Source organism: Aulonocara stuartgranti (genome assembly GCF_965226115.1).
Source record: "Aulonocara stuartgranti genome assembly, chromosome: 23".
Classification (NCBI taxonomy): domain Eukaryota; kingdom Metazoa; phylum Chordata; class Actinopteri; order Cichliformes; family Cichlidae; genus Aulonocara; species Aulonocara stuartgranti.
Window position 1 is genome coordinate 24,466,527 of NC_138958.1, and position 17,380 is coordinate 24,483,906.

The window sequence follows — 17,380 nt, forward strand, 5'->3', positions numbered from 1 at the left end:
TTTTCTCAGCTGGAATTATAAGGTAGAAACACGGCGCGCCCGAAACACATTTTCACATTATGCTCAGGTGTTTGTTTGCTTTTGGCCCTCGAAGAGTAAAGTGTGTGTAATTTGTGTGCTCTACAGCCTGTAGGACATTCACAGTGATAGTTTGGCTGCGTTCCCTCCAGGTGCGTGTTACACATTGAGAGACGGCGAGGCAAAGCGGGACAAACAGAAAGGGGAAAAAGACAAAGAGGGAGAGGTGCACCTGGCTCTCCACTACACCTGGGAGGAGAGCTGGATGGTGAGGGCTAATGATGTGGTTTGAAAGCTTGCTAAATAGAGCTAGCGGCACTCGCTGTTCCTAGACGGCCTGTGGTTGGTTAGTCCTCACCACAGAGGTGCACATTCCTCCCTGTTCCCCGGTGTCAATCTCTCCTAACCTGTCCTGTTGTAATCGCACACGTCTGCACATTTCATGGGTGTTAAAGGCAGAGTTTTGACCAAAAACACTCAAAAAGAGGAAAGTGTTAAAACTATTATAATTCTAGCCTGAGTGATTTGACAATGATGAATCAATATTTTAGCTCAGAAGACGCATTTAAATGAGGATGTTTTTGGATTAAATCCCCTTAATAAGAATGAGAATATGCAGTAAATGTCTCTCTGCTGGGAACAAACTCAGTGAACTAGAGTTAGGGTTCTATACCAAATGTTGTGACGTCAATCGCCACTCCAGCTAAAACTCGACGTCCAACATGGCACCCCTCATTTCTTTATGCTTCCAAGCAGCTTTTACTTTTTTCTCAAACCAGTTCTCCAGGCGTAAAGGAGGTCTTATAAAAATTTTCTTTGGCAAGTGGCTGCTTTTTCACTCATTTTCAGTCCAATCCTTGTACCTAAACACAATTAAAAAAATGTTGTCAAGTGTCAGGTATCTGAAAGTTATGTCCTTAAGAAACAGAAAAAAATCCAGCAAAGAATTAAAAGGATCCGAAAGACGCATCTTGACTATCACTTGATCCATCTACTGTTCAATGAAGCCTCATCAGAAATGGTCTCAGTGGTAGGGTGGCTGTCAAGGAGCTGTTCTTAAAGCTGGGAAACTGGGAGAGAAAACTGAGGTATAAAAATTACACAAGAACTGGACTGAAAACCAGTGGAAACAGGTCTGGTGTAGTGATGAATCCACATTTTAACTGTTTAGGTTCAAATCATCGTCAGTAGAGAGGTACAACAACCATCTGTAAAACATGGTGGAGGCTCTGTCATGGTTTTAGCTGGACTTTAACCAGTGGTGTTGAAGATCTTGTCAAAATTGATAAAATATGAACACAGAAAAGTATAGTCAGAATGTGATCCACCCTGAAATACTATCTGGAAATCATCTGATTGACAACACCTTCAAGTTTTCCGCATGACAATGATCCAAAAAACACTGTAGATGAAGTAAAATCATTGAACACACACTGCAACACTATCAGTCATGGATCGGCCTCCCCAGAGCCTGGACCTCAACATCATTGAAGCAGTGTGCGATCATGTTGACAGAGAACAGAACAAAAGACAGAAACATCCAAAGAAGAGCTTTGACTGTTCTTCAAAAACCTGGAGAACTATTCCTGAAGACGACTTAAAGACATGACAAGAAAGCTGCCTAAGAGAGTTCAGACTGTTTCAGGACTGGTAAAACGTTTGGTATGCACTAATGTCTGCAACACTGCGTTTGCATATCTCTCTATGAAGTGTCTGAATCAAAAAAAAATGGTAGTTTACTAATTTAGTGCCAAAAAACTGCAGTTCCTCTAGTGGCTATTTGAGGCTGACTCCAAAAATGAGTCAAGCCCTCTACACTCCCATGTTAACAGCATTAAAAAGCACGTTTACAGCCTATTAAACTACAGCCTGTCTTCTATCTGGTACTAATTAGCAGATACATGTGTGTCTATTGTACCTGTGCAGTTTACTGCTAACCAACTGTCAGTGAGGCTAACATGTAGCTCACTAAATCATTTGCATTGTTGCCAGCGACATCTTCAATAGGTTTCTGTTTTTTCCAGGACAGATGAGCAACGATAAAAGTTATACCACTATAGTTTCACGCAGTACAGCTCAAGCTGTTTGACTGACAGGGAGCACCTGACACCATATATGTCACACAGTGCAGGAATCCTGCCGTTAATCATTTGAAAAAGTCAAATCTTTTGATAGAACCTCTCACCAGAATTCACACACAAATCTCTGCTTTGTATAAGTAGCTACTGTACGCTATAGCTTCTCCTTTACATCCACCTCTCGCCTTCATCCAGCTTTGCTACAGTGTTCTTCATCCCTGTCTAATGTAGCTGATCCCTGCACATATTCCTCCCCCCTTCTCCTTCTCTCTCTCCTTCTATCCTTCTTCTCTGGCTTTTGTGAGAAGAAGAGGTGAGGGGATATGTGTCTTTAACTGAGCTGGAGCTCTGCTGCAGCTTACCTCTTACTGCTAAGACAGGATATGTGCTCTGCTTTGTTACTGCTAACCTGCTTGTTTGGGGTGAGCTCAGTGTGTTTGTGTGTTGCTGCTTGTGTGTACGTGTGCAGAAGTACTGAGAAATCCCATTATGGAGCCAAGTTGCTGCCACGCTTTCCCCATACACACTGTGAACCCGGTGTAATCCACTCACACACTCACCATGCATCCTTGTTTGTGAGCGCACGCTCACACAAATACACAGCCTATACCCTCTAGACTCGGTGGTGAGCTGTGTATCCCCACGCACTGTTGTGTTACCTACCGTGAAACATGACAGCTAATGATATCGAAAGCTTTCTAAAGGTGTGTGTGTGTGTGAGAGAGAGAGAGAGAGAGAGAGAGAGCTGGATTTCTTCCAGACAGACATCGATTAGCGGGGAAAGAGTGCCGGCTCAAAGTGAAAGCTACAAAGTCAAAAGCTATGCTTTCGTGTATGAAATTAATTTAATTTTACACCCTTTTTACCTATAAATCAGGTTACTTTTCAAGCTAAATTAAGCCAATGAATGCTCATATTTGCTAATCTGTCAGATCGATTTCTTGGGCTTATGTACTGCAGGTTGCATTTTTCTCCCAGCGAGTGTGGATTTGGTCATTTGCAGAAAAGCTATCCGGGTTAAAACAGTATGTTTATGCGGCCTGTAACTCTGATTTCAGTGACTTTTATTCACAAACCAAGAACCTGCTTCATACTATAATGTAACAATTTAAACATTTTAATACACAGGACAGTCATTAAATCCTAGAATTCATATTTGATAATGACAAAGGAATCAAAGAGCTGCTTATTTATATTATTATATTATTAGCACAATAGCATGTGCTAATAAAAACAATACCTCAAAAGTAAAAGCTGACAGTTAAACCAGGAAAAAATAAGCATCTATTTGTCCAGATGTTGATGTAGTTTTGAAGATTGTGAAGAGCCGTTAGAGAGCTGAAGCAAGCTCATGAAATATACACTGTATATAGACTCATAGTCGGGCTTTCTTTCTTTCTACAAGCTTCATTCACACACTTACAGCCGTGTTCAGTATCATGACCAAAGACACAAAACCAACATGCAGGTTGGAGCTCTATAAGAAAAGATGCTACTTTGTCACATACAAACTGTTCCGGGTTCCTTTATGGTTGTGACCACCTTCAGTAAATACCCAAGAATACTTAAACATGCATGCTAGACGAGCTGGGGATCAAACTACCAACCTTCTGAATAGTAGATGACCCAATCTACCTTTGTTGTATCCCACAGTTATATAATGGCTTCATGGTGTAGTAGTTTACACATTTGCCTAACAAGCAAAAGAGGGTTTCCTCTCAGGAAGGACATCTGGTGAAAAACAGTCAAATCAAAGATGCAGAGCTTCCTGCTGTGGTAATCCTTTATGAATAAGGGAGATGCTGAAAGTAGGGATGCACTGATATAGTGATTGGACATTGGTACATTGAAACACTGCTGAATGATAGCAGCATATGAACAAATAACACTCTGGTGGTTGATATCAGAGGCCAATGCTGATATTCATTTATATGGCACTTTTCTCCCGTGACCCTGAATTAATTGGATGGATGCATTTAGAATACAAACCACATTTTTTACATTACACAGGATGTTGTTCTCCAAGGCCAATTTAGAATCACTATTTAACCTAACATGTATGCCGTTGGACCGTGGGAGGAAATCCGAGTACCTGCAGGAGAAAGGTACAGCACTGTCGGTGAGAAAGAAGACTTTCCATCCATGTGTTTCCTAACAGCTTATCCAGCTTTTGTGCCGCAGGTGGGCTGGATCTTATTCCAGCTGTCATAGAGTGAGATGCATGTTACACTGTGGACGGGCCGTCAGCCTGTCACAGGACTAATGAAGGTTTTTCTTCAAAATTAAGGACCCAGTACGATAAGCTGAAGTTGAAGTAAACTACAGCATGTACTTAAACAGGTATGGTAAGAGTGGTAAGAGTCAGAGTTCACAGAAAAGACTAGCTTAACTAAAAAGTTGGTATTTGCAATCTGATTAAAATAGAATTGCCTTTTAAAAGAAAATGTTTGCTCTGATAAAAGAAATCCAGATGTAAATAAATGCTGATGAGTATAATCAGAGATCTAAAATACAATATCAACTGAATATGGTTAGAATATGTGATTAAATACTGCCTAAATAATCAATATGCATGTCCAGATGAACTCTAATGCTAATTCTAATTAAAATAATGGATATTCAAGAACAAAAGTTGAATGAAACATCATGGAAATACAAAAAAAAAACAAAAAAAACCCACCAAATAAACCTCAGAAAACACATCGGAAGTGTTTTTTTCGGGACACAGTAACGTGACAGAACAGCTGCAGAAGTGACAGAAACCAAAACGTGAAGGACTGAGACACATTTAAAAGAAGCAGAGGCGTTGTGAGGGAGAAAAAGATGTCAGGTAATGTGTGTTGTAATCACATTATTCATGTAATCCCCTAGATACATATCTGCTATTAGCCGTTAACTGTTAGCTTGTCACTTCCGCAGCTGGTCCGTCACGTTATTGTCTCCCCAAAAACACCTCTGGTGTGTTTTGTGTGCTTTTACTTGTTTTTCTTAAGTTGCACTGTGTTTGCGCTCCTAGGTCCACTGTAGTGTTCAGGATTTAACCTAGAAAATATTTCTCAAGAATTATTTGCTCTTCTGCTGCTCAACTCTTGATAGGTTGACCATAAGCACATCCACTTGGGGGTGGGGAGGTGTTCCACTCTTCTTTCATCACTTCCTGCCGGCTGAGCATAGGTGGCGCTGCATGTGCTGCATTGCACCTGTGAGACGGGCACAGAGGGGAGCCTATTTGTCACCAGGCTGTCTCTCTGCCTTGCTGTTGAGTGCTCACTCACTCTGTATGTGTGTGTGTGTGTGTGTGTGTGTGTGCATGGTTGACAAGGGAACGGGCTTCACACACATTCTCCATCCCGTCCTCCTCGACTCTCTCTCCCTCGCTCTCTCCCCCTCTGACCCCAACGCCATCTTCTCTGTCTCATCCTTTATGCACACTGACAGCGAGCCCCTCCGTTTATGGCACTGCATAACGTTCCCTCATTACCGCCCTGGACTCAGAAACCCAAACGCAGCAGCAGCAAGGAGAGGAGGAGGTAGAGGAGAGGGAGGGAAGGTAGTGTATGTGTGTGTGTGGGGGGGGATGATGTAGAGAGGTGGAGGAAGAGGGGAGAAGTGATGACATTCGCTTTGGCTAATATTAATCTGATTCATTTGGTACGCCAGGAAGCATCACTTTAACTGTTTCCGTGCTGCTCCGGCGTGTGCGCTGATGACAGGAAAGAGGGCGCGTGTGCAATTAAACTATACACTGAGATGGAAAGCAGACAAACAGGAGACGATACACTCATTGAGCAATTTGTCGCTCATGCCCTCTGATGATTTACATTTAGACAAATACGCACAATACCCGCTGTATCTGCACAGTGCACACCCGCATTTATCGACGCATGGACTAATGCAGTTAACGCATGCATACGCATTCTATTTTTAAGGCTAAAAATGGCATCCACACACAAACAATATCAACTCTCACCATAGTCTGCTGTGCACACACACTCACTGATCCCTATAATACACACACATACACACACACAGATATACACATCAGCTGGTGCAGAGCGCGCAGGCAGGTCGCAGCAGCTTGTGTTGGCTGTAAACAGCAGTGCAGGCAGTATGGAGAGCGGCGGCTGTGTGAGCGCCGGGCCGGCCAGCCAATCAACCCCTCGATCTCCTGTCCCTGCCCTTCCATTGATCCCCATTAAAATGCTTAGCAGATGCTTGGCTTGAGAGAGACAAGCGCCTTTCTCTGCTGCTATTTTCATTTGTATGCTCCTTACCGTCGGCCCCTCAGTCTGGAATAGTCATTTTGCCAACTGGGATGCAGGCCCACTTCCCGACAGTACAGTAGCTATCTATTCACATGTAGCAGCTAAAGCTAGCGAATGTTTAAATGTTGAATCAATGTTGTCATGCACCAGCTTTGAAAAACTGTGGTGAATGGTGTGCCAGAATGGCAGAGATACCATCTGTGCTCGCGTAGCTGGATGTACACCTGCGTTGTTTTGTCTCATCGGGACTTCATCATCGCTCGTGAATGGTTTTCTTCATATTCGCCTGGACGCATTACACTAAGGATGTATTGTTTTAGAAAGAAATTTCTTTTTTTTTTTTTTTTCAGAAAAAGAAATTTCAACTTTATTTTTTACTTTGTAGTTTTAGACACCATTTTATCCATAATAAGAACACTATAGACTCCAGACATGGGGATGTTTTGCTTGTCTATCTCGTAGATTTCAGTCATTTGATCGTCCCAGAACCCCAGAAGTCAACAGCACATGCCTGTCTGTCAGCTTTCCATGTGTTTTAAAAACATTAGTATGAATATAACCTCTCAAAGCAAGAAAATTAAAACATGTTATGACACAGTCACGGGTGGTTAGAGACCGCGACATGACCCAAATTATTGCAGCTGTGTGAGATGAACTTGCGATGTTGTCGAAACTGCTGCTTCAAAGGCCGCCGACCACTCACACTTTCGTTCTTTAAAGAGATGATGAGGTGTGGAAGAGATGGAGGACAAGATGGTAAAGCTAACTGGGTAATGTTTGCTAGCTTTCTAGCACTAATCCATCGGTCAATACAGATAGTGTTGCAGGACATTTCAAACTTTTACTGCTTTGTAAAGTTAAACTGTCAAAAACATATTTTCAGTCAATTCAGCTGACCCACCATTGTTGATTTGGTGTGGAGAAGGACAGATTGGTGCGATTTAGCTAATGTGTTTGTATGAATTCTTTGCTTTGCTAGCAGCTGTTAACAAACTGAGTTGGCTGGCTTTAAGCGCCACTGTACCAACTGTCTAAAATAAAGCTGGCAGGCTGTGGAAGAGAGATTTGTTTTGCCCTAAAGGTGGGTGTTCCTATTATGATGTGAAGTTGGATGAACATTATGAATAGTTATGGTCTGAAATTAAGTTTTGCTCTCACAAGGTCTTCATCGGGGCAGTGTGATACTTTTCCTCTTTACAGATCAACTTGTTGGTTGGACTTGGATGTATATAAGTGGATGTAATATGATGAGACACAGTTCAGTGTTGTATTGAAAGCTTATGATCAACATTTCTGGTGCATTCTCCTTACTTTTTTTTTATACCACCTTATTTTCTTTTGGGGTGTGAGTACAACAACACTAAATTAAAGACTAGTTGGAGTAAAAACAAAAGTTTTCAGTTGATCATAAACAATTTTTTGTGGAAATTTGGTAAATACTGACTGCTTCTTGCTATAATTCTGTAAATACTTCCTAACACAACATCTCGTCTGTGACATAATCCTGTAAGCAGCGTGTGTCTGGAGCATGTGGGCCAAAGTATACCAGGATCAGGACTGGCTTCTGTTGTTGTGCCAGCAAGTGAAAGAAAGCAGCTATTGTGTGTGTGTTTGCATGTTTGTGTTTGTGTGTAGGTACCGGCTTGCATGCCTCCACATAGTGTAGAGTATGTGTTTGTTTTGTGCACGTATGCAATCGTGGTGTGGGCGAGCGCGTGGGACGCTTTCTTGTTTGAATGCATACGTGAGCATCATCCGCGCGGCTGCATGGTAACTGAAGCTGCTGTCTTCCTGTTACTGTGTCTGTGTGTGGCGCTTGCCCCTGAGTACATGTGGCGTACACTAGCTGGCTTTGTCTGTTGGGGCAGCTGACGTACGTCCATGGATGAAGGCCTACACTTCAGGCCATGTCTGTGAAAGACCAGCTTTGTTCTTGCGGCCTGCCAATCACTCCCTGGCTTGTCGAAGGGGAGGAGAGGCTGTCCAGGACTTAAAGTTCTTCAAGCATGGAGAAAATGCATATCTGCGTTTTCTTTATTAACTTATCTGGTTTGATGACGAAGCAAAAAAAGTAAAGATCCAGGATCCGGTGGTCAGGGGGTAGAGCAAGTAGAAGGTTAGACCTCTGAAGGTTTGTATCACTGACATGTCCATAACCTCTGCAAACTCATGAACTGTATCCCTAAAAATGGGGAAAAAAAACATAATGTCTAACACACACACTGTATAAATACAATACTGTTGATCACGAGGTAGAGCGGGCCATCTACCAATCAGTACTTGCCTGGCTCCTCTATCTCCTTGAGCAACAAGCTGAATCTCGTGTTGCCCTGGATGCAGACTGTTTTAGTGTGTGAATGTTAGGTTAAAAGCGCTTAGACACAGAAAAAAAGTGCTTGTATGACTGTAAGTGAATGAGGTGAATGAAACTTGTATTAAGAAAGCAGTCTGAGTACTCATTTAGCATAAAAATGCATGATATAAGTCTTAGTGATTGGAGGTTGCCAAGGGGTTGCTGACTGGTCTCTAGGCCTTAAATAGTGCACACTAGTTGAGATTTGCCATTTGAATGAGATCAGACTGAAGCAACAGAAGGTGTAGCATCATATAGATGAATATATATACAATAAAACAAGAAAAAATAACTACAATTCCAGTTTTGTTAGCGACTGCGAGAGAAACGCTCTTTCACTCATAATTTCAATCCACCGAAATCCACCTTTAAAGAACCTATTAAAACATCCGCTCATCAAAACCTCAAACAAAACCAAACACACATCCAAAACCTATCCACACTTTCATCTTCCTTCCTTCTAATAATGTCACAGTGAAGGGACACACTGACAGTGCTCCATTTAGTAGACAGGACAGCTCTGACAACAGCCTGAACAGCGTGCTGGGAGTTGCTGTGACACACAGAAGACATGATACGGCCTTGAGGAATGCTCGCCGAGGAGGAGGGAGGTGTGCGGGGCTGAATTTGCGATGTCATGCGCCCGATTAGGCAGCTAGTCTATCTCGCCAGCGTCAGGGGGCCCCTGATGGCGGCACCGGCGTCCTACCAATACATCGTATCCATCACTCTCCCTCCTTACCAACACGCACACACACACACAGACACTTTCTCTGTTTGCATCAGGAAACATCATTCCCTTCTGTGTCACCTGCTCGGACCAGGAGCATGAAAAATGGTTGTCACGCCAACACCCAAAAATGATTGCTGAAAACGAGAGGAGAGGGAAAATAAAAGTGGAGGGTAAGCGGGTGAGAAGGAGGAGGAGGTATGGAAGGTGAAATTGGAGGAAACTCTCACCAGATTAGGTGCGGGTTAAGAGAATATTGATCTGTGTGCCGAGGACTGTTGATCTCTCTTAGCAGCTCAAGACAAATGGCAGCAAACAGAAAATCGAGCGCTCGCCTTTTCTCCAAGGACAGCTTCAGCTTCTCCATCTGCCTTTCTCCTCCTCTGCCAGTTTTCCTCCCTTGATTCTCCTGATTTTGAAGCACTTCTTATAACAACATCAAACTTCCTATAGCATGATAAAAAATGTTTAGATTGACCACTATTGCAGGCTACTAAGCTAACACTTTTTTGTGCAGGTTTTTTTTCCCCAAGTGTCCTCTCTGCCTAGGGATGGGTATCGAAACCCGGTTCTTGTTGAGAACCGGTTCCCATTGTTTCAATTCCTTCGAATTGTTTGCCATTTTTGCAAACGATTCCCTTATCGATTCCAGTTGCTCCGAATGACGTCATCACGTTGCGGAGTGACATTTACCTGGCAGGAAACAAGGCGCCTAAGTGGCTTAAACGCTCAAAAGTTTGGTTATACTTTACGAGAACGGATGACAACAGGGCAACTTGCAATACTTGCAAAGTAGATATTTCATTTAAGGGAGGAAACACTGCGAATATGCAAAAGCATTTGCTCACAAAACACACGATGACCTTAAATGAATGTCGTGTTTTTAATTCTGCTCCGGACTCGTGAATCTCAACCCAGCAGCAGTGGTAACGTTTGCACGTCCTCTCCCGTTAATGCGGCAGGTAAATAATAAACTAACAGTGCATATTATGTTAGTGCGATCTGCCTTATTACAAAACCTGCCATTACTGTGCATTTAGGTGACCATGATGAGAGAGACAGACAGAGTCTGGCTCAGATGCTGGCAGCTCTCGCTGCAGTCTACTGGTAGCATCTCCTTTCAGGCCAGGATAGACGAATGTCACCGAGCAGTGACTAAGTTTGTGGTAAAAGGTTTGCACCCATGTACCACAGCAGATGCCCTGATTTTCGGTAAGTGAATGTGTTTAATTGTAGGCAGGGACATTACTGGATATTCTTGTGTAATTGCTACAGAATAATTTATGTTATACTTTGTTATTGCTACAGAAGAATATTTATTTTATTATTTTACATTTACAATTTTTTCTCCTGGGGACCCTGTGACACCCCATTGAAGAGCCATAGGCTGGATCTCTTAAGATCTCACTGTTGGGTTTGTAAGGCCATGTTACTCCTAAATTTCTATCTTGTTCAAAGAGAAGATATAAAACAAAGTTCTAAGCTAATCGACCTTAGTGTTCTCCTTTAAAAAAAAAAAGAATCGATAAGAGAATCGATAAAGAATCGAATCGTTAAACAGAATCAAAAATGGAATCGGAATCGTGAAAATCTTATCAATACCCATCCCTATCTCTGCCTGTAATATTTGCCTCCTTTACCAGCAGCACATAACCTTGCAAAATAAACTCTAATACACACCTAACCTAAATGCTAAGAAGCAGGAGTTTGTATGAGTGTTAGACATTTCTGAGCGATGCTGAAGGTTGCCTCGATAATTAGACTTTTTCTCCCATTTGGAGTGTACGAGGGGGTCCGCAGAGGCGCCGTGTTTGATTAGGGCCACAGCCTTGGCCTGGCACCCAGCCGGGGTGTTTGATGATGGGGGAGCCAACTCTGGGTGGGGGCTGAGGCTCATCCGTGCCGGCTCAACATCAAACAGCCAGGAGCAAAGGACTCGAGCCCCGAGGGGACCCCTCCAGCACTACTGCCTGGATAGGTAGATACACTCCCAGTCAGATGGAGAGGGGGAGAAAAGGTGGGGGAAAAAAATCAAAAAAGAAAAAAAGGAAAAAAGGCAAGGGGCAGGTTTGGGGTTAGAGGTAGAGGAAGGAAGAAGAGAGTAAAAAGGAGTGAAATTGCAATGAAAAAATTCTAAAAAGCTTAGAGGAAATGGCTAGAGTTAGGCAACCCCTGAAAAGTTTCATATACACAAAAAAAGAATGAAAAGTGAATTTAGTTGACAAGAAACTCTGTTTTATTTTTGCACATGTGGATTAGTGTTGCACTCACATTATCAATTGTTTGAATCTGGGAGGACTAAAGATCTTTTTGCATCCATCGGTTCTCAACCCTCTCTTTTATTAGGAGTTTATAACATAACAACCTCAAAATATCTTTTGAGTCCATCAGGTAAAAATCGTCAACAGCCTTTTTTGTGACACATACATTGGTTTCTGTTCTTTCCATTAGAATATGAAGGTGCTGGTTAATTTCGCCTGCCTTCTTCCACCCTCTCAGCAGGCTTTCTTTTGATTGGCTGCTTTTCACAAACAAATGGTTTGAACAGAAAGTGGGAGGGGCTTCCGTGATCAGTGCCGGAAATTAACCAACCCTATGTGCCATTAAATGTGTATTAGAATCAAAATAGAATTTGGTGTTGGCCAGAGGGGCCGATGGCGCGATATGGCAGCCTCGCTTCTGTCAGTCTGCCCCAGGGCAGCTGTGGCTACAACTGTAGCTTGCCTCCACCAGTGTATGAATGTGAGAGTGAATGAATAGTGGTATTGTAAAGCGCTTTGGGTGCCTTGAAAAGTGCTATATAAATCCAATCCATTATTATTATTATTATTATTATTATTATTATTATTATTATTATTATTATTATTAAAAATCATTTAACTCTTTTAATCAACTGAAACTCCTCTGGAACCACGAGCTTCTCTCCATGATCTACGGTACCAAGTCCTGCCTCTGCTCTGATTGGCTAGTATTCATTGCTTCATAGAGGTATGTTAAGATAACTGGTTAGGCACATATGACAGGGCCAGAGTCAATCAGAGGCAGAGTCGAGGCAGGTCTTTTGAGGAATACAGCTGTAAAACAAGAGACCAAGAGACCTGACTTGCATGAAATTAAAGATCTGTTGATATTTGGTGCTTGGCAAGTGTTTCCAGGTACAGTACTGGTTTTGGCTGCATTATAGCGGGTCTTAGTCTGCTTGGCTGTGTTCATAGTCCATCATGTGTTTCTGTCAGGCCTAACGTTGGCGAGTTCTTAACACTTTCCCCAGAGGTAACCCTTGTCTGTCTTTTGTGAAACAGTGGTTTCTGTCATATTTCAGGCCTGCTTCTGAAACAAAATGACTGGGTGTGTTAGATGTTAGTCTCAGTGATCTCAGTGGCATAGACCCAAATGATTAAGCGGTCACTTGTGGCCACTGTCATGTAATCTGACCCTATGACTCTTTTGCCATCTAATTTAAGCCTGCTTCCTTCTTTTTCTCGTTCTTCCTTCCAGTGTCTTATCTCCCATCTAATTCTCACTTTAAAGCATCCTTGATCTTTCCTCTGTCTTCACCGTAGGAGGTGCAGCTCATAGACTTCTACGTGTTTTTTTTTCCTTTTGCTGTATTGAATTTTTATTGAATCAATGTATGCAGCTTTGACATGTCTCTCTCTCTCTTCCCCCTCCTCCCCTTTCATCTCTCTCTGTCTCCAGGGTCGGGTACCGGGTGGTGGGGCTTGATGTTCCACCTTTTGCTTGCCTGTTCACCCGTCACCAGTCATGTTTCATTACCAGGCCTCAGTCCTCCACCTGTCGGCCTGTCTGTCTTCCTGAGCGTGGACGTCCTACAAGGTTAACGTGGACGTGCGTGCTCGGATGTAGTGCGGAGCTCAAGGTTTAAAGCGAGCGTCAGTCTGATTCGTTCAGACGGACGCTCTGTTCAAATGGTGTTAATGTGGCTTTTCCAGGTACAAAGAAAGATTAATGTGTATACCCAGTACATGCAGATGCAGCTCACTTTGTCTCTGTTTATAGGACATGACCAAGTATCTGGACACAGAAACCCACTGGCATAATGGACTGGTGATAATGATGCACTCTGAATGCTTTCCCTGCACCACTCTGGCTCTTCTGCTCTCTTGTAAATGGTATGAATTTCAATTTCTACCATTAGCTTTTGTACTTTATGTTGTCTCAGTGAATTCTGTTCATATTTGAACTCCAAGGAGTCTTTACCTGGCCGTTTGTTATTCACAGGGTGATGGCAAAGCGCTGATGAAGGATAATGATGTGCTGCTAGCCCTAAGCAGAGAGTAAAAGTCAAAAACTGTCAAATCTGTTGGTGTCTACATGCACAGAAATACACATAAAACTGAAATTCACATTAAGAGCTCAGCCAGACAGGAACCAGAAATTCTAAAATGCATCCACAAATAGCGACGCAGTTTCTGCAGGACGACACCCTTCACTGGTTGGGGCCTCTCCCTGAGCCTGGTTCTGCCAGAGGTTGCTTCCTATTAAAGGACGTTTTTTCTTCCCACTATCGCCAAGTGGTAATTGTTGGGTTTTTTTTCTGTATTATTGTAGGGTCTTTACCTTACAACACACACCTTACCCAATCACACACACATCCAAGCTCTATACCTAAGCACATTGTCTAACATTTGTGCACACACTCACACTCTGATGGATGCATTGTGGAAAACTCAGGGTTCAGAGTCTTGCCCAATGGACACTTTGACATGCAGACTTAAGTAACTGTAGAATGGATCCACCGGCCTTCCAGATGGTAGATACCTCACTCTATCATCCCAGTATCACATCGAATGCCCCTAGAGACTACGCCATAGTGGGCAGTGTCACCGCTTCTATTTATACTTATGTATCAGCCATGATGAGTGAGCTAATCAATGGAGCTAATAAATCCTGAGCAACAGTTACTTATACTGATATGCAGTACTCGTTATTACATCAACATAATGAGCAAGCTAGATGAATTTACAGCCTGCCACATAGGATCGCTATATTGTGATTGCATGGTTTGTTACTACCCAACAAACCCATCACAACCATTTAACAATTCGTTTCCTTTCTGGGCTAGTACCGGTATAAATCGGGTGTACGAATTCTTATCTAAACCGTGAGAAAACAGCACTAAATGTGAAAATACTTTTATATCTTATATCATAATTTCAACTTGTGTTTGTGCTTCTCAGATATTTTAGTGATCTGAGTGTAATGCACTTCATCAAAGCAAAAGCAAACCAAAAAAAAAAAATAAATCAATACTGGCAAGGATGCACGGCAGCTAATACTGTAGCCCACGTAATAAGATGCACCAGGCAGAATGCTCCTCAATTAGTAGAGCAAAACTCCGGAGAATATTTACAGTAATCAATGTACAATTCTCCAGTCAACATTTTTTAATTAATTCTCTTCAGCAATTAACTCCCTCAATGAAAAACACCCACAAAAAAGACCTTTCTTTGTGACATTAAACTTATTGCCGAAGCAGGCTGTCTCATTACCCTTCTTGGCTGAAACAAACGAGTGTGTGTTTTGGGAGTGTCGAAAAAGACACACACACACACACACATACGCGCATGCTTGTGGCTAAAAAAACAACCAGGCTCTAGGTGTATTCGCTTACTGTGGATGGATTTTTAAGATAAAATGGGTCAACCTCGCTATTTAGTTTTCAACTGCAGGGATCGAGTTGCCTACCTCTCCTCCCACTATCCATATGGGCTCATGCATATGCATGCTTTCTGGACAGGTACGCCAAAATAAATAAATAAATGAAATAAAAAATATGATTTTTTTTTCTTTTACTTCTTCTTCTTATCCTAGATTCATAGTTTTGTGGTGAAATCTAGCTTCTGCGACAACCTGTCTTTTGACTCTTTTTAGAGGGATGGCATCGAGAGAGCAAGACGTGGTGTACTGCAGGAAGTACACACTATTCTGCAGACAGAGGAACAAATGGAATAGTTCATATCAGTCGGAGGAAAACAATAATCCGGGGCTAGATTTGCCGTCGCCCATAAACGATCGTGGCAATTACGCTCATATTCTGAGGCAGGCAAACAGAATTACAGTGAGATTTTGCCTGTGATTGGGGTGTCACCCCCCTCCATTATTGTTGTGAGTCCTGATTGATCCTCTCCCTCTCTCACTCATCACTCTCCTCTCCCTTTCACTGCCTGTCTTGTTTCATCTTTTCCTTTGTCTCAACCTGCTCTCACTCTCTCCTTCTACCTCAGTTTTTCTCCCTGCTTGTTCTCCAGGCTAATGAATCTAAAGCTGGTGGGAATAGTCTGGTCCGATGAGACCCCGCCACCACCGCCACAACAGCCACAACAGCCATCACCTCCTTCCAGCCTGTTCAGGGCCTTAATTTCTGCTCCACAGTGTCTTCACACCCCGGTCAGCCGCGGGAATACAGCTGTCCATCACTCTTCCACTTCATCCCTGCTAACACTTTTACTACCTTTAAATTAGCCACTGTCACCGCCAACCATGCTTAGGCTCTCCAGATGTTTCAGGCTGTTATTTTTTTTTCTTTCCCCAGCACCGCTGCAGTAAATCTTTGCTTTCTAGAGTGGGAAGAAAAGAGAATGGCCTAGAGGGCGACCGCAGTTCACCTCCTCCCATCTGTTGGCTCATGCAGCTTTCGCACGAAGGCTCGTTCTTTGTGCAACTGAGGAGGAGCACATCAGTTAGACGGAGACAGGCTCGGGTGATGCAGAGGATGCATTGTATGTACAAGCTACTCTGCACTGACATGACATGCCATTTGGGGGAGAGGGGTCAAATTTGTAGAGAAGAGTTATTTATTGTTGCATACGAGCATGATAATGCAAACTGGACTGAATATTTTTTTGCAAAAGTGCCAAAATCTGCCCAAAAAAAGTTTTCACAGTTTTTACAGCAGCTTGTTGTTGCTCTTTGACCATATGATGACCTCGTTACTTACAGGCTGGTCTTTTCCAGTTTTAAAGTAGAAGTTTGTCAGTGGGGTCTAATCGAGGGTTTATAAAAAGCACTGGTAACAACATACAGTAAGATTGGCACAGAGACATCAAGTTTCTTAATAAAGAGCATCAAGAGCAACTCTGGACCTCCCTGGTGTGTCTAGAACTTTCCTGGTGGGCTGAATCTCCTTTCTTCCAGAATATTCCCTGAGCAGTGTTTTTCAGTGACGGTGACAGAGAACACATCGTTCCAAAATCTCCCACTGTTCAGCTGTGGTAGCTGAAGTCCACAGTGAATAAATATTAAAGAAGCACCGACTGGAATTTTGGCCAATTCTGATTTTCTTTCTACGAACTGTTGTTGACAGCATATACTAGCAAAACTCAACTTTTCGTCAATGCAAAAAAAAAAAAAAATTCAAACTAAAATTGCTAATGGTTGTGTTTTATGTCATGTCTTTTATTCTGTCTGTGATATTTATTGTAGTTAGCGCCGCCCGGAAGGTTGTGGTTTTGCGTGCATACGTACATACGTGTATGTACAGGTTTACATACGTGTACGTATATAAACCTGTAAATAAACCTAGCACCATTTTGCCCAAATCCTTGCCCAACAAACATCTTTGAGGGGAAAAACCCCGCTTGATGCGGGCGACTGTTTTGCTTTGGCCTTCATGGACTGTGATCAATCAACAGTTGTCTTTAATCATTTACTAATTTCTGCAAGTGGATATTTATCTATTAGCATTGTTCATAAAACAATAAAACATTAAAGAAAGGAAACAGTTTGAGATCTTGAAGATAAAATGCGGTGGTGTCACCAATATGGTGTCACCTCGTGAATAAGGGACCAGTGAAAAATTACTCTCAAACTTAAACGCCACAAACGACATTTGTACCGTTCTAGGAGAAAAAAATAGAATCTGCTGCTGTTAGTGAGTTAGCGACTAGCTCTGACAGAGTGTCGTTGTCCAACA

At 42.5% G+C, this 17,380-nt stretch overlaps 1 long non-coding RNA gene across 2 annotated transcripts in view; it reads left to right on the forward strand.

The window, feature by feature from the left end:
- LOC309700522 overlaps positions 1-17,248 on the forward strand; it is a 63,888-nt gene extending 46,640 nt beyond the window's left edge. Inside the window, exons 5-9 of one of the 2 annotated variants that reach the window (XR_014274683.1) lie at positions 13,144-13,397; positions 13,465-13,577; positions 13,687-15,573; positions 15,717-16,350; positions 16,492-17,248. This is a non-coding gene — a long non-coding RNA (uncharacterized lncRNA). Of the gene's footprint in view, positions 1-13,143; positions 13,398-13,464; positions 13,578-13,686; positions 16,351-16,491 lie in introns of both variants that reach the window. The other variant, XR_014274682.1, reaches the window with a different exon arrangement.
- Positions 17,249-17,380: the final 132 nt, after the last annotated feature.